Source organism: Vanacampus margaritifer, chromosome 19 (assembly GCF_051991255.1).
Source record: "Vanacampus margaritifer isolate UIUO_Vmar chromosome 19, RoL_Vmar_1.0, whole genome shotgun sequence".
In the NCBI taxonomy this organism is placed as follows: Eukaryota; Metazoa; Chordata; class Actinopteri; order Syngnathiformes; family Syngnathidae; genus Vanacampus; species Vanacampus margaritifer.
In genome coordinates, this window is record NC_135450.1 from 10572991 (window position 1) to 10594479 (window position 21489).

The following is a 21489-nucleotide window of genomic DNA, read 5'->3' on the forward strand; positions in this document are numbered from 1 at the left end:
ACGCTCCTGAAAGCAGAGATGTTTGGCCCCGGGCCCTGAGCCCCAAGCCCCCTCTGCCCTGAGCCATGAGTTCAGCTTTGCACCTTGTGCCGTTCCACATCAAAAGAGGAGCCTCAATGTGCATGTCTTAATTTACTCAATGTAGAAAAAAACGAATCTAGAAAAAGTACCACCAATAACTGGAGAACTGGTTTTATAGACCCAAAGTTGGTTCAAGGATGTTGAGAGATGACGTGTCGAGTGACCTGCTGCTTTTGTTTTGACGAGCATAACCACACACCAGCTGGGAAGTCAGGGCTGTCATCTTTGAGGGCGGATCCACATCGAAAACTACAATCAGAACTACAACCAATCAAAACTAGAATTAGCTGTAGTACTCAAATATGAACTAGTATCTATAACTGTAACTCGAACCAGAACTAGACGCAGAATTGGAAGCCATACTCTGACTATGACTAGAGCTAGACTCGGAACTCTGTCTGTCTAGTCTGGAAGTAGTACTATGACCTATGGTTGTGACTAGTACTAGCACCGCAACCAAAATCAGGGGGCTGACTAAACGACTCTAGCTATAATTTAAACTACAGGAGCTCTAGAACTACAATTACAACTAACAAAAACCAAGGCTCTGACTTAAACTTCGACTTGATCTAGGCCAGGGCGCTGACTACAGTATTGCTAGACTAGAACCTTGGCTGTCACTATATAGTCATGACTATAACTATGACTACTGACCTCTGCCTAGAAGTAGGTGTAGTACTAGAACCAGTACTCTGACTGACATTGACTAGTTTCTCAACCAGACTCGGTAAAAAGACCAAAAGTTGAATTACAATGACAAACACACTACAACCAGAAATCTGACTTCAACTACACACTATGGCTATGATTACATTTAGAATCAGAACCACAAATGGGACCAGAAGTGTGACTCTAACTAAATACTGTAGCTTTGACAATAAGTGGTATTACTATAACTAGATGCAGACTAAAAGTAGCACAAGAAGTAGAAACCAAGAGACGACAAAATGCAGAGAGGGTAGTTGTTTTGGACCGTTTAGGTCTTTGATGTGTGAGGTTTTGTGTGCGTGTGGTCGTTTGTGCATGACCGACCCCTCAAGCAGCTAATGAGAACATTTAACATTTTGCTGAGTCTGCAGTGCATTAGAATTCATTCATCACTCCACCGATTTGGCTCTCGGCAGCCCCGTTTGAGGGGGATCATCTCAACACTTTTGTCCACGTGGAAGCTTGTCAAATTTTCGCCTCTCTTGGAATTGGTGCTATTTTACCGTGAGGGGGAAAGGTCTCTTCTTCTCACCCACGCACTGCATAAAAATAAACCTCCTCGTCAATCTTCTTTGCTTTCCAAGGCAATCGTATATGTAAGGAGAACAAGAAATGAACTAGAATCAAGGGACAAACAGAACTTTAGAGCTAGATCTGAAACTAGACTCGGGTACCGAACTAGAAAAGAAATAAACGGGAAGAGGGAGAACCAATACCACTACAAGCAAAATTTCAACCAGAACTAGAGTGAGAATCACTGGTTTAAGGTACTGGTCCACATGATCGACAGACAGGGCAAAGTCTGTGTGTGTGCAAGGCATGTAAAAAAAAAAGAAAAAAAAAGCTGATTGACATCCTGAATTAGAACACAAATTCAAAGAACGGCAGGTTAGCATGGCGAAACCTTTCAGAGACTTCAAACAAGTGTGAATGACTTTGCGATAAGCAATCTTGTTCCTGACTGGCTGCATTTGACAAGTCGATTAATAAGTTCTGTTTGGAGCGGAGTGGAGCACACAGCACTGCAGTTGCCTTGAGACATTAGCAATTAAATGAAGGCATTTGCTTGATAATGGTGGTGTGAATGTATTAGTTGCTATGGAAGAAATCAAAATGCAGTACCCTGTCTGTACAGTACGAACGTACGTATATATAGTGTGTGTGTGTGTAGGTAAAAAGAACTAGAAGCAGAATCACAACAACAACCAGGACCATTGCTAGTAGTAGAACCGTAACTTAATACAACTGCACCTGGAACTCTGACTATGACAATAACTAGAGCTACCAACTGTGGCTAAGAAAAAAAACTACACATTTAGAATATTTAGTCAATTGTTGTGCCCTGAACAGTGCCTGCTGTTCTCCAGCTAACCTTGTTGGTTACCCGTATGCCGCTGTTTAGTGACCGTGAGGTGACCTCGCCCCCCCCCCCCCCCCCCCCCTCTCCGCAGCAATCTGACCGCCGCGCAGGGCCCATTACTATTTGATGAGCGGGAAGGGGCTTGTACCGCCGCGTATTTCCACCGGCCCGCAACGAGTCAGCACTTTAGCGAGGCTCTGCTGGAGGGGTCGCCCGGCGGGCATGTCACTCCTCTTACGCCACCGTGCCCGTTGTTATCAAGTTGACTGGTGTGCCGTTAACTCCCAGTGACCCCGTGCCGAACCCCTTGACAGATCTATTTTTAAAGACTTTGCTATTTATACTTGCTGTGTTTTGTGAAAGGAAAAACACCGCATGATGGCGCTATTTTTTTATTTATGTTTTTACCAGAAAACGAAGAACGGGTACTAGAACAGGGATGGGCAAACTCGGCCCTCGAGGTTTTCGGATGTTTCCCTTCTTCAACACAGCTGATACATGATCAGCTCATAAGCAAGCTCTGCATAAGCCCGATAATGATCCGGTTGATTGGAATCAGCTTGTGTTTGAAGCAGGAAACTTTCAAAACCTGCAGGACCGAGTTTGCCCACCCCTGTACTGGAACCATACATGGAAACTGAACCGGAGTAGCTGAAGCACAAAAAGACCAAAAACAAAAAAGCAAAACCAGAACTAGACCTCAAAATAGAGCAGAACTAGAATTAGAACCATAGCCATGAGTACAAACGGAACAAGTACTAGAAGCTCAACTAGAAGTAGAACCAAAACAAGATCAAAAGAACTAGAAGTTAAAAATAGAAGGAAAACTATAACTACAACCCAAATTAGAACTCATACCAGAAGTAGGATAAGAATTAGAAAAAAACAGAAGTACAGCTAGGACTAGACTTAACAAGACCCGAGTTTTTGTGCTAGAGACTGATATAGTTTAAATCCAGCCCTGGACGTGTTGGATTTTACTAAAGGATGTGGTCTGTTTTTTAAATATTTTCAGTCACTGACAGCATCGCTAAGCTAGCGTTAGCCTTAAATTGTGGAAGCTGTTTTCCCCATCAGCTTCCCCCCCGCCTCTTACTTTCCCAGTGTTCCGAGTCCGCGGCAGCAACGGCGCCCTCGGGCCTCCGGACAGAGCCGACGAGCGGCCGGCTTGACAAGTCATTGTCTTTTCCTAAGCCGCGGTAATTCATCAGCGCCTCGGCACCGCCTCCGGATGATTGCGTTTTGGACAGAGCAATCTCCGCCGTGTCATAGATGCTTTGGTTTTTGTGGCGCCGACGCAACTTGGATGGCAAATGCGTGGGGACGGCGAAAGGCGCTTAGGCCCGCAAATTGAATCCGGTGCTGCGGGGTGTCGCTGTTCGGGCCTCCTCCAGGGGGGGTCGCAACTTCCTTTTGTGCTGTCATTTCTGCAGTGATTCGGAGAAAGATGAAAAATGGACACGGTGAGCCTCTTCACATCCATTTCAAGCATGAGTTAGGGTTTCACATTGGGGGGGGGGTGTCAAGTCAGGGTTAGAGTTTTAAGTTGGTGTTTAAATTGAGGGTTTTCAAACATAGATTAGGGTTTCGAGACACGGTTATGGGGCGGCACGGTGGCTGACTGGTTAGCATGTCCGCCTCCCAGTGCACAGGACGTGAGATCGAGTCCGGGCTTTCCTGGGTGGAGTTTGCATGTTCTCCCCGTGCTTGCCTGGGTTTTCTCTGGGTGCTCCGGTTTTCTCCCACATTCCAAAGACATGCTTGGCAGGTTAATTGAACACTCCAAATTGTCCATAGGTGTGATTGTGAGTGTGGTTGGTTGTTCGTCAATGTGTGCCCTGCGATTGGCTGGCAACCAGTTCAGGGTGTACCCCGCCTACTGCCCGAAGCCAGCTGGGATGGGCTCCAGCACCCCCCGCGACCCTTGTGAGGACAAGCGGTTAAGAAAATGGATGGATGGATGGACACGGTTATGGTTTCACATTAGGGTTTCAAGTCAAGGAAGCTGAACATTAGAATAGCCCGGGGTTTCCTCACTTCCTTGCGCCTCAGAAGTGCTTTTTATATTTTTCTACTGTACTTCCACGTCGCTGTTATATTCACTGTGAGCGTTTAACAGGTGCCTCTGTACTACGCTTGATCAAGTCCAATAAGCGCCGCTAACTAACACTTTATAGGTGCATTTCCACACTAAAAGGGATCTAATTTGTTATTGATGGCCACTGTGGGACACGAGTAGTAACTGGTAAAAAGTGCATGTGTGTGTGTTTTCATCTGGACGGCGATGATGGACTCGAGCTGCTCAAGGGTCAAAGCGGCCATTCACAATCTCACACAAAGGAGACGAGAGCAGCACTCACGCAGGATAAGAGGAGGACGCATTGTGCCTTGTGCTTGGATTGTTGAAAAAATTTGAAAAAATTATTTGAGTTTCAAGTTAGGCTTAGAGGTTAGACCGTGTTGGAATTTCAAGCAAATGGTTGTGGCGTCAGATTAAGGTTGGGGTTTCAAAGTTTTAATGCAGTTTCAAGCAAAGGTTAAGGTTTCAAACCAGGATTCGGGATTCAAGCTCGGCTTTCAAACGCGATCTCACACAAGCTTGGCTCCAATGTAACTCAATAGTCAGTAATAAACAGCAGCAGTGCTTCTAAATGGCCGCTCTGTCTATTTTTGATGAGTAACAGTCACGTTGATTAGATTTGAGCAATATGCTCCCGTCGCACTGATTTTTGTCGTAGCAAATGACGGCGGCCATAAATACAGAAAAAGATAAGAAAATGCAATCCGACTCTCTGGAAGACTTCAGCGAGAAACGCACCAGGCACAAACTGACAAGGAGCTTTAATTTATTTGCCGTGTCATAGCTAGTTTTATAATTGCGTTTCACTCTTGGGTGAAAAAGCCAATTCAATCCATCCCTGCTTTTTCTGTAATTTATTTGCCCTTCCCGCGTTGATAAATGAGCATTTTGGCGACCAAGCCATAATTTGCACATCAATAATGCAGATGGATTTTGTCCATCAGATTTTGTCTGTTTGTATTATTTGTATTGTTCCCTCTCCTCAATTTACACGCGCTAGTCTATTAGCTCTATTATGTTTGATGCAAGGGTTGGAGGCTAATTGCAGTGTTTACCCTAGCGGCAGTTTAAAGAGTGTTAGAAAGTGTCATCCAGTGTTTGTAAAATGTCATTCTGACTGAGCACCCCTCATGAATAAATGTTGGGTGTCTGCAAAAACTAGATGAATATGCTTAATCCGCTCACCTCCTGCGCGTTAGCATGCTTGTTTGTGGGCTAACTGGCGCCCCTGGCACATTTAACATAAGTTTGTTTTTGTTTTTGTTAAGCCACGTTTTAAGCACTGCACAACTATACTTTTGTCATTTTAACAGCTGCAAATTGCAATAAGTGTTGTTGTTGACGTCAGCTCTCTTGCTTGTCTTTATGGCAGTAGCATTATTAGTTTGCTTGCGATCAACATTTTCAGATTTGAGTGCAAATAAAGCCGGTTATTTATGAGAAATGTCATGGTTTTAGCGCCCCTGTTAGCATGCTAACTAGCAAACATGGCATATTTCATACAAGTTTGCTACTTTTGTGTATGTGCACAATACATACATATTTTAGAAAGGCACATTTTACTAAGAAACATTGTTCGGATTATTGTTAGCACGATTTTATTTTATTTGTTTTAGCAATTTTAACAGCCAGTTAGCTGTGTTAGCACCTTGCTTTTCTCTTCATGATGCTAGTATTGTTTTCCAAGTGCCTGTTAGGATACTAACTTGTTCAAGTGGCACATGTAGCTCAATCGTATTCTGTCTTCATAGCACTATTATCATTAGTTTGCGTTTTACAAAATGTTACGGCTTTTAGCGCAAATGATGATGGCTGGCTTCATGATTTTAGCTTTTTTCCAAAGGCCTGTTAGAATGCTGTGGCACATTTAGCCCAATTTCTTTTTATCTTCATGGCGCTAATGTTATTTGTTAGCTTTTTTTTTTTTTCTACCCAACTTTTCAGCCTTAAGTACAAATAAAGATGGTTATTTATGACAAGTATCACAGTTTTAGATCTTTTCAGGGTTCTGTTGGCATACTAACTAGCTCCCCCGTGGCAAATTTTGCCTAAGATGACTGTTTTTAAAAATCACCATATCGAAGCATTTTATAAATGATAAACAAAGGTTATTAGTTAGCTTCTAATTTCGCACATATTGTTAGCATTATTTTTAGCATTAAACCCACTAAAGATAGTTGGCCTCACTTTACGTTTGAGTCTTTTTGTTTGTGTGAGACACAATTGTATGTTTGGTCACACGTGTGTGGACTAAACCCTCGGGAATCCCACAACAAGTAATTTTTTTTGTGTGCCTTTGCGCTCTGGCATGTGTGAAACGGCGCCATCAAAAGCCTGTGTGTGTGTGTGTGTGTGTGTTTGTGTTTGTGTTTGTGTGTGTGTGTGTCCGTTATGGCAGTGATGGTGTTTCACTTGGCTGCAAACAGCAGTCATGAGGGACCAGAGGAGTGATGACACACTTCTCTCTCTCTCTGCACTCCAACTAACCTCTCACACGCGTACACACACACACACACACACACACACTGTACAGTACAGTACATGTGCACAGCAGTGTAAACAAACAAACAAACAAGGCCATATGCAAACACAAGCAAGCACATACTGCACAAAGGCATATTTGTGCATGGATAAGGGACACTTTGATACATACATACAGTGTGCGAATGCGCGAGAGTGCATTCTTGTCTTTCGATCTTTGTGTGGCACAATCCTTTATATCCAAAATTCTCATTCACTCCCAGCCATTTTTACTAAAGCAATCCCCTTCGCTCCTGGGCTGTTTTACTGGATTTTGACAGATTTTTGCAAGGCCCACAGAATATTCTATTTTATAGCTATAAAAACATGGAACCTACCAAAAGACAGATTAGAGTCTCTTCTTTCATCAGCAGAAAAGTATATTTGTATCTGTTTCTGTTTTGCAGCAATTAGCATTAGCATGTAGCTAAGTTTCATCATTATTCACAAACTGGCAAAAAGTGCATGGCGCTGGCTGATCTCTTATACTCTGCTGCCACCTGCTGGTCATTTTTTTTGCAATAACTACCATTGCTTTAAGCGACCTCTTCAGGTCAGAAGCTGCATCAAAGCCTTCCGTATGCTCTAGTATTAAAAAAAAAAACGTATAAATACGGTTTTGGGACCATGGCAATTTTTAAAATAGAACGTGTTTATGTTTTTGGGAGCAAATGAGATAATATAAAGCAGATTAAAAAAATATATTTTTTTGGGTTGCATGCAAGACTTTCAAGAATCTTGAGAAAATATTTTTGAGGCAGTTCTACATTAGAAACATGCTACAGTTAGCTTCCTATTAAACTGCATGTGCGCCTTCTCATCTTTCTATCTTCTAACTCTTGACATTTCACAATCTGACTGGCCCACACAAGAATCACCATTTTGCATCATGTTCCTCTTATTCGCTTCTTTTGCTACCTTTTTTTCTCCCCCATTTGTGTTTATCGATCGTGCCGAAACAAAAGGACGCACACCTCAGCAGTTCCGACGAGGGCTTTAAAAGTTGAAAGTGGAAAGCTCAGCAAGCAGCACAATGAAAAAGGCGCTCTTGAAGGAGTTTTTGCTTTTATTTGTTTTGCTCTCTTCGCTTGGCACCCTGAAGGTTTGTTTTTTTGGCGCTTCAAATGTTGACAGTTTTATAGAGAGATTCTAACCCAGTGTTCATTCACTTTAGGAGGCTGGCAGGGATTGGAATAGAGTCCAAGGGTGGGCAAGGACTTTGAACTCGGCCAAGGCTTTAAAGGCTGATCAGATGAGGAGGAGGTTCTTTTGATCCGCTTCATGCAAAATGCATCCACCCACTACAAAAAGAGAAAGGGCCAACTAGTGTTTGGATTACACTCAATAAGAGCAGTGTTTTACATAAGTCACCTTGTTTTTTGAGTAGTAAATGATTTTTTTTCCCAAAGTAAATATTATATACATTTTTAAAAGAATAAATGCTAACCCATTTTTATCATTATAAGATTTCTAAAGTATAATTATGCCTTATTTCTTAAATTCTAAACTTGTTTCTAAATAATGTTTCATTCTGGTAGGAAAAAAAAAACTTTATTTTCACAAGATTAAAATTCTAATTTTATTCTCATAAAATTGTGACATTTTTGCTAACCTGGGAAAAAGAAAATGTATCCAAAAAAAAAAATCAAAATTTTTTCCTTAAATTGTAAAAATCTTAATTTCTCTTTAAAAAAAATGCTAATGAATTAACAACTTATTTTTTTAAAATAAGATTTTATTACAATTTTTTCCTCTCACAAAACAACTTTATTATTGTAAGATTTGAAAATCAGTTTGGTTGTGATTTTTGAACGAGTAAGATTACGGTTTAAACCGAAAATACGAACACAACACATAATATAATAACAAACTAGGATATTTTCAAGATAAATCTGAATGAAAAACAATTTAAAAATGACTTTTCCTTGGACAAATATGGACAAAAAAATGATTCTGAATAAGACTTAATTTTCACAAGATTACATAAACCTTTTCAAAATATACAACTTTATTCCAATCCAATTTGACAAATCTGATTTACAACTTTTATCACAAATATGCAACTTTATTCCCGTTAGATGACGCGTTTTATCTTCCAAAACATGTCTCCGTTGGCTGAAGCTTCCGATGGAAACATGACACCAGTTTGTTGTCTGGTTTGGCTCGGAGGCTTCTTCACACTGTGTGGGCTTGTTCAAATAGAGTGGACGCACTGCAGCTCGCCGGCGCAAAAAACTCAACTCCCCAGTCGTTACGGCCTGACGGAGAGTTCTGGGCCGTGGTTCTGACAGGAGTAGAGCCGCGGAGAGCGCCTTTTAAAAAGGGTTATGCTGCACTCTGCGTTTATGATACTGTATGTGCGTGTTTACTAGTGCAACACTAAAGAACGCAGAGAATTTTATTGTGTCTTTGTCGAGAGACGAGTAAAAATAAGAGCAACGTCGCGCCAAACTTTGAGCCCAAACCACAAACAAAGCATCTCGGTCTTGCTTTTCTAACTTTTTTTTTATTGTTCCCATTTCTCAAACGTGAATATTAAAATTGAGAAATTGCGCTTTTTAAATCATGCATATCAGATTATCCGAACGTCATTCTTCTTCTTACAGCCACAAGGGGACAAAAATTATATTTTTATTTTGTGATTATTTAAGCACTTTAAAGCAACCACTGCTACATTTTCCCCCTCAAAATGACTCCTCTCCAAAAATGCTAAGAAATGGTCAGCAATGATTTTCTTCTAACAGCCACTAGGGGGCATCCTGGCTATCCATCCATCCATTTTCTCTTTTCGGTAATATACGACCAGACCATTAATTTAATTTGGCTCAATGCAAGCATCTCTCAGCATTGTGAAGACTTTTTTCCTATACGTATATATTTTTTTTAAAATCCCACTTACAAGCAACCAAAGTTGAGAAGTTGTTCATTTGACCTATGCCGCCCTCGGTGGCTAAGGGTTAGCATGCTATCTCAAGTTGGCGCTGATCTCTTATAGTCCTCAATTTCGTTTCTTATTTGGCATTTTGATTCAGTGTGAGAGTATTTCATCCGTAATTTCTTAGTGGACGTTAATTTCTAGTTATTGTAGGCACAAAATGGACCCGGACGCGCGTTATGCGGTTTAGTGTAATGGAGCGTGCCGGGCGCCCTCGGAACAGAATACATAATACGCTGTAATGGTGCGTCTTGAACAAGTGCTCCGCGTCTCCCCGGCGCCTTTTAATGGGCCGCTTGAAAAGGAAGAATTGATTTTTTGCCGGTCTTGTATGTCGCGCCGAGAGCCGCTCTCGTAGCATTCCCGCCTCCCGTTGCCTCCTCCATCCTGTCTCGTCAGACGAGACGGGAGTTGCGGAGTTCAGTGTTCGTGTTGGCGCCCAAAAAGGCAGCTGATCTTGTTTTATGTCGGAACAAAAAGCTTGTTGATAGTCATGTTGGCTGGCTAAATTAGCCATTAGCTTAAAAAAAAAAAATCTGTGTAGCTAAATGGCCGGTGAGAACGCGTTTGTCATGTTTTCACTGAATGTCTTCATTGGAACTCACTAAAACTAAATACATATTTGACAAGATGAACTGGGCCAATCATGGTTACTTTGCTTAAAAAAAAATATATACTTCTGACGCTTAAATAATGATCGTAAGACAAAGGTCATAATGGGCTGACTAACCGTTTGGAAATCATCGATAATAAATTGGATTGCTGATAATCAAACTAAAGTCCGTCGTTGACGAATTCAATGTTGACTGATGCATGTAGGTCAAGATTGAGTACCTAAATTTACCACGGGCTTAAAATATCTGTGCATCTTAACTACCAACAAAAATGGGTCAATTTCCCCCAACACACACACACACGCTCACACATGTATTTCCATGTAAGATTACAGATGATGAATTGAGTAGATTGAAGCAATCCCCTTCACTCCCGGCTGTTTTACTGGATTTTGACTGATTTTGCAAGGTCTACAGAATATTCTGTTCTATTGCTATAAAAACATGGAACCTCCCAAAATAAATATTATAGTCTTCTTTCATCAGGAAAAAAAATATATAGATAAAATATATTTCTATCTGTTTCAGTTTTGCAGCAATTAGCATTACAATATATATAAGTTTCATCATGATTCACAAATCTATTTTAAAACACTGGGGAGTGGAAAGCCTTTTTGCAACATGGCCCTGGTTGATCTCTTATACTCTGCTGCCACCTGCAGGCTGGTTTTGTAATAACTACCATTGCTTTAAGTTTTCCCCTCAGTTCAGAGGCTGCATCAAAGCCTTCTGTATGCTCTAGCATAAAATATAGATACAAACGTATACATCCGTTTTTTTTTTCGAGTCCATGGTAATATTTAAAATAGAACGTATTTATACGTTTTTGGGAGCAAATGAGTTAAATGGTATCTTTGTTGGCCCCTAACATGTAATTCAACAAAAAATCTGGCAAAGATTCTGACAACCTTGTATAATGATACTAAAGTGTAGATAAAAATTGGGTAGCTAATCTAGCCATCACAGAAGATGATTTGATTTTATTTTTTTAACAGATCGTCTTACGACAGGCTCTCGCAATAAACTCTTTAAAGTTTATAGTTAGCAATAAAGTTCAGGCTTTTTACTAAACCGATTTTTCACTCATCCACATGGATCAAAACGGGCTGGCAAAATGAGCCATTAGCCTAAAATATCTGCCTAGCTAAACAGCTGATGAAAACATGTTTTTATTAGCTTGTGTTTTTAAATGAGTATCTTCACTAGCTCCCACAAATGTCTAGTAACCAAACACGCATTCCCGCTACGATTACAGACGACGAACTACAGTAAGTTAATCACGGCCTTTCCTTTAATAAACCAACCGACTGTTTACGATGTATTGTAATTTGTACGCAAGACTTTTGGTTTCCAAGAGGAGGCCCTTCAGAGTCTCAGTGAGTCTTGTTGCTGTGGGATGAAGAGGATGAGGATGTAGAGATGCAGCGATAAGCTCCTACAGAAGATGAGGACAATAGTCGGTGCGCTTCTGCCGGAATTTAATGAGCGACGTGGCTCATCTGATTACGAAGCGCTGACAATCTTCCTGCTCCGGTCTGAGCTCATCCTCAGCTATGACTAATGAACAGTGATATCCTCTCTCCATCCCTCCCTCTATCTCTCTCTCTCTTCGCGCTCTATTGATTATCGAAATGCACTCCTGTCCTTTCCTTTCATTCTCCGTTTTCCTCCTCGTCTTGTAGCGTTCATTTCGCTAATTTGATATTCCAACTCGATTGGGCCAACACACAACCACCCTCCCACGACCCGATGTCTCTTCTTCTTCTTCTTCTTTAGTTGTCATGGTAATTTTGTTGCAATGTTTTTTTTTAAATTGATTTTTGTTGATGTTTATCTAAAAAGGGGGAAAAAATGTCATCTTTGTCTCGTATTATCAGTGTATTTGATTCTATATACTGTAGTTTCAGAAAAAAAAATTCAAGCGTTGGTAGAAAATGTCCTAATTAAGATTCTTTAAAAGTATTCAATATTATGATTAATTATTCCAATGACTGCAATAGAAATGACGTCGAGTGTAGGAGTCTTAAAGATTTCTTTAATCTTATGTCTTTTTTCTTGTTTAACCTTTTTGTTTTTTTTCTGACCCATGTCTATTTGCCAGTGCTAAACATTTTATAATTGGTAAAGCCAAATTGGCTATTAATATTAATCAACGACAGGAATTGCTCCCTGGCCCTAAATTGAACCCTATGCCCTATCGAAGTCTAACTTGAAGGCGATGTTGAAACTGGGGTGTAGTTTCCACAAGATCATCTGGATTTTTAAAGTGGAGGTCATCCATTAACATTTCCTGACAAAAAAATATGTTATATGTGACCTCACAAGTCTAAACATGACATTCAGATTAATATGTAGCAAAATCTATCCCTTTTTATCCATCTCAGGGGGCGGCCATTTTGCCACTTGCTGTCGACTAAAGATGACATCAGGTTGTTGCCTGTGCCCTGAGCAACATTGATGTCATCTTTAGTCGACAGCAAGTGGCAAAATGGCCGCCCCCTGAGATGGATAAAAAAGGCTGGATTTTGCTCCACTAACACAATATTAACCAGAATACCATATTTAGACTAGTGGGGCTGCATAGAACATATTATTGTCAAAAAAAAGTATTTGGATTGACTTCCCCTTTAATACAAAAAGAGCAAGAGTTATTTATTGCCTTGCTAATGTAGCAATGTTTTTTTTTCCCCTGTAAATAAAGTGTAAATCTTGTCCTAGTATATCTTGATCTCGTTTTGTTTCTTCTCCTTTGCCACCACCCGTTTTCCATCCAGATAATGAAATTAGGCAGCAGCAGCCCTTCATCTGCATTAGCACCATTTGCGAGACTAAACAGCCTGCTAATTTGCCATCCTTCTCGTTGGTTAGCCTGACGCCCATTTGCATAATTTCCAGTGGGCCGCTTTCTGCGAGCCGGCGAGAGGAAGCAGGAAGCCGTCGCCGCCGGCTTGTTTGATCCCCCCCCCTCTCAATATTTGTCTATCGGTTAAAGGGCTTGATTAACGGAACAAAAAGCGATCCGCCACCCGGATGGTTCCTCCTGAACAGTCGATCGGAATTCAACCGCCAGCCACCTTTGATTGCGCCTCACCTTCGGTTTGTGACTCATGTCGTTGAAGAGGCTTTCATCGCCTCCATCGTCACTTTGTTGAGTGACGTCTCGAGGCTACATGTCTAGAAAAAAAAAAAAAAGACACGCAAAACCTTCCCGGGTTATCTTTTTCTTCTCTTCACTGGCAGGTGTTCCATTAACCTTGAAGGCTGACGCCGTCTCCAAGTAGCCTCATTACCTCGCGCCTGACGAGCTCTTAACTCAGACGTCGGTGTAATTTTTTTTTTGCGCGTGTGTGTGTGTGTGTGTGTGTGTGCCATGGACACACCAGGAAGAGCGACAGGGACGGCGTGACCTTCCCCCCCACTTTTCGCCTCCGTGCATTAATGAAGAGATGAGGCGTCCTCTTGTCAGAGACATTTTGTGGAGTTGGCTTCCTTTCTCCTTTATAGCACTCATAATACTTCTCTAATAGTCAGCAGTGTTGTGATGTCTATACACGTATCAATATTCCTTACTATACCCGTCACTATCTGTCTATTTGAGGTCAAGCAGATTTTGGTCCTAACTGTCCAAGAGCCCGATTGATTTTCAATGCAGCAACCTGCATGACTATCAACTATCGGACTTTCAGTGACAGTTTGTCGATGCATGTGCTTTACCAATGTTGCTTGCTATCCATACCAAATGATTGAGAGTGTTGTGTGACAAGCAAATAGTAGCTAAGGTCAGACATTGGATTTATAGGAACATTTTGTTACCGATATTTTCCTTAGAGATATCACAATTCTTAAATCTTTCAAAAACGAATCCCTTTCCTTTCTTTCCTTTAGTCCTTCCTCGGGTCTCCTGACAGCCTCACGACTCTGGCTGGAAGTGTTCGGTTTAGGTGAACGGTATGAGATTTTTTAATAGGTTTTAGGTGAACTAATGAATACACACACGCACATACACATACTCACCCACATACAAAAAAAAGAAAAAAAAAAGAAAGAGCAATGATGATGACATGTCAAATCGGTAAAATTACCGAATGAACAATACTGAGCTCTCCAGAAAAAAAAAAAAAATCAAAAAAAGAGATCAATTTGCTTATAAAAGCCATTTTGCATAGAGCACTCAATAAAATGAATTTCAAAAAATAGATAAATAAAATGAAAGAAAACAATATAATTTTTTAAAAATTATTCCACAGTAATGACAACATACAAAAAACTACATAACGGCTGACAAAATTAAAACGAATAAATAAATAGAATAAATCAATAGGCCTACATGAAGCAAATGGCCTTTAGTAAGGAAATCACATTTTCCTTATACTTATAAAAAAAAAAATAAACGAATTCCCTGTCAAGCCTGGACTCTGATTTGGACAGATACGAGCATTAAATGTCATCTTTAGAAGTATTTTGCTTGGTTAAAAGGTCACGAGAACTCGTAACTGATGTCTGTCCGGCGATTTCCCAGTTGACCAATGATATGACGCTTATCCCCGCTAGCCCCGATGACCGTTTTGGACAGGGAATGTTCTTCCTCCTACGTTCTGCTTTTTTTCTTCGACACATGCAGGTCATTCATTTCCTCTGTGCTGCTACAGAAGTCACATGTCAGTTGTGGGTGCATCCGCATGTGATCCGTAAATCCCAATCGAGGAGTGTCGCTCTGTCACTGTTTTTCCACTTCAGTAAATTCTTATTGGAGCTCAAGCGCAGGTGGTGCAAAAGCCCTTTTGTCTTTATCCTGTCTTGCTAGAAATCTCACCAATCTTTAAATTTATGGATTTAGAAGTCGCCAACATGACGACGCAAAACTCACTCGGTAGCTCAAGAAAAAGTCTCAAGGATCCATGTTGAACAAGAAGGTCGCCATTTTGGTTTGAAGCGGCCATTTTGCACGGACAGCAGACTTGAGAGTTTGCCCAAATGAGTTCCAATCGTGAGAAGGCGTCCTTGACGGATGGGCGATGTTTTTTTTTTTTGGCTACTGTTGGAATGACACTCTTTGTCTTCCGCATGTTCGTTGTTGTTCGGGTTGAGAGAATGTTGATTTTTCTGAATACAGACTGGAGATCGGTGAGCAGGTCCTCCAAAGGATTTATTTTACAGAATATTCTGGACACAAGCAAGTTTACAGACAAATGGCTGCAGTTCCTCTCCGCTCGTGTGTCTTTTTCAGCGGACTCATATCATTCTTATACTATCTTGAAAAAGTATTACAACGCCTCCTTTTCCCTCAAGCTCCCCCAAACATCATTTAAACACTCACCCAGCTCTACTGAGGAAATTAAAACTCTTTGACTGCCAGACGTTTTCAGAAAAGGGATGCCGTGGGTGCCAGCCGATTTAAGCATTTTGACTGATCTTTCAAGGTCCACAGAAAATTATGTGTTTGAACTATGGAAACACACATACTACCAAATGAAAGATTGGACTCTCATCTTTCATCAGAAAAAAAAGTTTGTTTCTACCTTATTCCGTTTTTGAGTAATCAACAATAGAAAATGGTTAGTTTCACCTCTGTTTTGAAACAAACGTCTTTTAACGTCTTTGGCACTCCTCCATAGGATTTTACTAAACGTTATTTAACGTTTTTGGCAGTCAAAGAGTTAAAACAGTTATGACTAAATCAAAACAGAAGACTGTCAACAATACCTAATATTTACAGAACATGGGATCAAAGTTGGAGGATCATTTTGAGGATTCACCATGAAAATGTGCCTCCTAATATCAGTTTAACCAGTTGACACAAAATTGGATGGACAAGGATTCGCACCCATGTTGGATTTTGCTTAAAATGGCGACTTCGAAAGAAAAAACCTGAGTTTCAGTTTAACTTCAAAGTACAGTACAGGGAGTCCTCGAGATACGGCGTTTCGACTTTACAGCACCCGTGCTTCGTCCGTAGCACCTCCTTCTTTTTCGTTAATTTCCCACAGTCATCACGCCATTTTAAGGTTATTTAAAAGGTGTTGTTGTTACCGCCAGAAATTGGCGTCGATCGAGCAGGTCTGCTTGCGTCACATTTCCCTGTTTAAGTTTCCATTAGCTCCGCTTCGCCGCCCCGTCAGCAATAAATGTCCGTGCCGAAATATATATATTTTTTAATTACTGTATTTTGATGTAAATATGGACTTTAACGGTGAAATCCGACTTGAGTCCAAATTCAAGTTACATCGCCAGTGTAGGAACGACTCCCTGTACTTGAACAAACTTCCAATTGGAAGGAATCGTCACGAAAGAAGCGATGCTAACCCTAATAACACCAATTGTTCAGAAAACGTAAGTTATCCGAAGGTTAGTTGGAACGGAAACCAGAAGCAAACGCGTACAGAACTCTTCGGTTATTTCAGTGCCCTTTTATGGCCGCTTGTAGATTCATTCAACATTGTTCGTATAGCACGATTTTGATCTGCAATGACCAACACGGCACACCGCAAAATTTTTAGCAATTAACCCACCAGCCCTCAAAAGTAGAATAAAACATAGACTGACGTAATAAACAGATCAGTCTGGAAGGGGCTCCAAAATATCCATGTTATCTTCTCGTATGGAATATCAATCGCTGCATTTCGTCGGAGGGGATTTGAACCCCAGATCCTCCAAATTTGCTTCTCTTTATGCGCGGTCATGTCTTCGCCGACCACAGGTCAAAGTGCCACCGAGCGATGCCTATTTGCTCAGCGTGGGTGTGTGTGTGCGCCATTAGCATTGATTTAGCATTCTGCAGGAAAAAAACCCAGTAAATGCCATGCGGCCGTACCGCGGCTTGTTTTATTTATGAACACGTTTCCCGCCGAGACGTTCATTATCTTGCGTGGTTACAAAGCTCCGGTGTCGCAACTCTTTTTATAGCCAATTCCCAAACTGCTTTCATAGTGGACCCAGTCGGATTTTCACCCCACCTTTACGCACAACGCGGGGGGGGCATTGTTGATTGCGCCCGCGGCGCTCGGCTTCTCGTAAATGAGCGCTTGTTAAAAAGCCGGCTTGCGGGGGAAACGGCGTCGGACACTTTGCGCAACACAAGGATAACCTTGCTGTCGTTTTGAGGGCGGCGGAATGCCGGCGGAGCGTCAAGATGATTAGAGCAATTTGTTGGAATTTAGATGTCTCTGGGGTTGGTGAAGGGTTGGTGGCCTGGTGGGTGGTGTCTGGTCGGTGCTGGATTTCACTTTCCTTTCTTTTCTTTGATCCTTCCTCGGGTCTCCTGACGGCCTCACGACTCTGGCTGGAAGTGTTTGGTTTAGGTGAACGGTATGGGATTTTTTAACTCTTTGACTGCCAGACGTTTTCAGAAAAGGGATGCCGTGGGTGCCAGCCGATTTAAGCATTTTTGACTGATCTTTCAAGGTCCACAGAAAATGATGTGTTTGGACTATGGAAACACACATACTACCAAATGAAAGATTGGACTCTCATCTTTCATCAGAAAAAAAAGTTTGTTTCTACCTTATTCCGTTTTTCAGTAATCAACAATAGAAAATGGTTAGTTTCACCTCTGTTTTGAAAAAAACGTCTTTTAGCGTCTTTGGCACTCCATAGGATTTTACTAAACGTCATTTAACGTTTTTGGCAGTCAAAGAGTTAATAGGTTTTAGGTGAACTAATGAATACACACACACTCACACACACGGACATACACATACTCACCCACATACAAAAAAAAAAAGAGAGCAATGATGATGACATGTCAAATCGGTAAAATTACCGAATGAACAATACTGAGCTCTCCAGAAGAAAAAAGAAAAAGAAAAGATGATTAGAGCCGGACCGAGACAGACGGATTGGCTGCGGCGTTCGTGGGCGGCTAATTAAGCTTAAATTGAGCAAATTGATCAGCGCGGGGTCGCCGGCGTCCTTCGGTCGGCCGCCCGCGCTGCTGGCGGAGATGTGAGAACGGCGGGCGCAGAGCACAAGATGAGACAACTCATCCATTGCAGAATGCTGCGTTTACATTAATTGCTTGCGACCGTCGCACTTCAACTGAATAAGCATTTTTTTTTTCTGACAGAAAGAAAATTGCAAGTCTTAGCTTTTGTGTGCGAATGATAAGGAATTGCGAGACTCGCAAGGGGAAGAAATTCACTCTGACTACAACTTGGACGAACTTATTTTGGTGTCTTTCGTCTGGATTGGGATCAATGAAATCGCAATCGGATGTGTGGAAAACAGAGACGTCCTAAAGAGCTTCCTGGTCTTCACCGTGACATCGTAACCGGATTGTGAGTTTCTTCCGTCGTAAACATTCCGAGATCAACTCCAAGTGGTGTCGTAGCAATAAATGGAAGTGTTTAAGAACCGCAGCCACATCATTAAGCGCTCTGCCAAGTGGGCTTGCTTGACTGCATCGTGCCCACTTGTAAAGTTTGGTACAGGAGGGGATCAAGCGGTTTGTTTGCTCGTTATCGTGGAGAGCTTTTAACAAACGGAATCAAAACAAAACGACAACAAATTAGTGGCATACAGAAATGGCTGAAATTGCTCTTGTTGTTTTGGAGAGCTCAGTATTGTTCATTCGGTAATTTTACCGATTTGACATGACATCATCATTGCTCTCCTTTTTTTTTTTTTTTTTCTGAAATTGCTCTTGTATTGTCCTTGGTAATTGTACTTTCACAACCCTAATAATTAAAAAAAATCTCCAGGCCTAGCCAGTCCCTGCCCAAGACCTCAAACTGGTCCATGACCTAAAAGGGGTTGGTAACCTCTTGTGTATATATAAAAAAAAAAAAAAAAGCAAAAAAAACCTCTCCAGCGTATGGAGGTCAGTTTCTCCATGCCAACAAGTTTGACTTCCAGACACGTCATTTTTCGCGCACGCCGCTGCTCCGGGGACACACAAATGGATGCGGTGCGGTCGGCGAAGTGGCGCGCGGCGCATACTATAAGTCACTTAGCCGTCGTCACAGGCCACTCGTCCGTTTATCTCCATCCCTGCATCCATTAATCTCCCTTTACTGTAACCCATCCGGTTAGTGGCTAGCCAAAGCCGATGAGACGGCCCATTACTTATTTAGCGCCACTTTGAAAAAGGGGGGGGGGACGGTGGTGTGTATGCGTGTGTGTGTGTGTGGGGGGGGTCAATAGAGGAGACGCTCTTGGTAACAACATTTGCTGTCCAGTTTGAAGACGCCGAGATGGAATCAAGTCAATAAAACACCAGGCGCTGCGTGATGGGCGCGTAGTTAAGTGAAGGTCAAGCTGCCGGGTCGCGCCTAATCTGCTCGCTTGGATGATGGCAGTGCACATCCTGGAGGGGAAAGTAGCCCCCCCCCCCCCCCCTCCTCCTGAAAACACTTCAATATCCTCTAAATCAATGTGACCTGCTCAGGAGCACAGCGCCCAGTTTGTACCGATGTACTGTAATATCTTTTTTTTTTTTTCTTTCTATATCATAGCAGGCACTCGGCGAGCGAACTGGAGCTGGTTGTGATGCATTAAGAGTCCATGAGAGAGGACATAAGATAAGGCAGCTAATGTGTGTGCGTGTGTTTGTGTGTACGTAAAAGGACACTGTCGCCCTATCATGATCATTTCCTGTAGTTGACTTTTTCCACAATACTTTACTCTGACCCTTTTTTAAACAATCTTGACTTTGACAAATATACCATATATGAACTAAAAGTAATGCTAAAACTACTAAAATAGAGTGTTTTTGAAAAACAAATGAGGAAAAAAACGACATAGCTTTGCTTTAGCTAGCTAGCGTAATGCTAAGAAGCAGTGCAAAATGGTGTTGACATGCTAACGGCATCGGCATTTGTGGTTCTCGAAACTGGGCTGGAATGAAATAATGGTATTTTTTATTTATTTCAATGGGGAAAGATGTTTTTAAGTCTTGTGAAGTTTGAATGAATTAAATTTCTTTTGCCCAAAACTCAGCCCCTGAAACCAGTTTCACTGTTGGCATGTCTATCATGAGTGGACCCACAAAAAAAAGTCTCTTAAAGCCATGCTTGAAAAGACACAGGAAGTCTGCCATTTTGGTTTAAAGCAGCCATTTTGAGGGGCATTTTGAATCATTTCCAGGGGGTCTCTCAAAGAGCAACTTGATGATTTTGTCCGATGCCGACAACATTTGAGCCACGTATTATATACTAGACAAATTAGTGACAAAAAATATCAGAAATTTTGATCATGGCAAAAAATGTGGACATTTTACAGATTAACTGTCAAATGTTCTGTTTATTTATATCCTCATTGCATTATTAAGGTACCCCAAAAATTGTTGTATTAATTTAATGTTTTTTTTTTTTTTTTTATATTAATCGGCAAATTAATCGGACATCAAAATTTCATTTTGGCAAATGCCAGAATTGGCCTGAAAATTTTTTATATTGGTCGGGCCCTACTTATTACAAGCTTGGTCACTGAACAAATGAAATAGGACTGGAAAACTGTAGTCTATGATTCCAAGCCCCCCCTGTCCACATGGACACCCCCCTCCCCCCCCCCCCCCCCCCCCCCCCCCACACACACACACCTCCTGGTCCACGTCTTGTATCACGCGCTGTCACTCTGGCAACATATTAAAAAGGCGAGATAGCAGCCGCTCTGTTCTTGCCAGGAAAGTGATTTAGCGCGGGGCTCGTGTTGATGAAAGAACATGTGTGTTTTTTTTCCCCCCACCACTCCTCCATCTCGCCGCGCTGGCTTCTCATTTGGCCTCCTCTTCCTCATCTTCTTCTTCTACTTTATCTCACGCCGCCTCTCTGATGTCGTCCGGCGGTGTTCGCCGCTCCCTTTCGTCTTCTTCTTCTTCTTCTTTGCGTGGCTTATTCGCTTTGCTAGTGGAGGGGACAAAGAAGAACAAGGGGGAAAGGGTTTGGATTAAGATTTGGGTTTTAGGGTTTAGAGTTGGGGTTAGAGTTTAAAGAGAGTGGATAGTTAGGTTTTAGTGTTTCGGGTTATAGTTAAATTTGGATTAAGGTTTAGGTCATTCGGGTTGAAGGTATCAGGGTTCATGGTTGGATTACAAGTCAGTGTGTAGTGGATAGGGTTAAAGGTTGAGGTTTGAGTTGGGATTAGGAGTTATGTTAAATTATCTTTAGGTGTTTAGGGTTACGATTAGGCTTATATACGGTGAGGTCATACCGTTATTTTAGATAAAACACAAATACATGAATTGCTTGTTGATTGA

The 21489-nt window shown here is 41.6% G+C and overlaps 1 protein-coding gene across 2 annotated transcripts in view; it reads left to right on the forward strand.

The window, feature by feature from the left end:
- The window catches only part of klhl29 (kelch like family member 29), a 179337-nt gene that overhangs the window by 35515 nt on the left and 122333 nt on the right, over window positions 1-21489 (forward strand). The window lies entirely within an intron of this gene.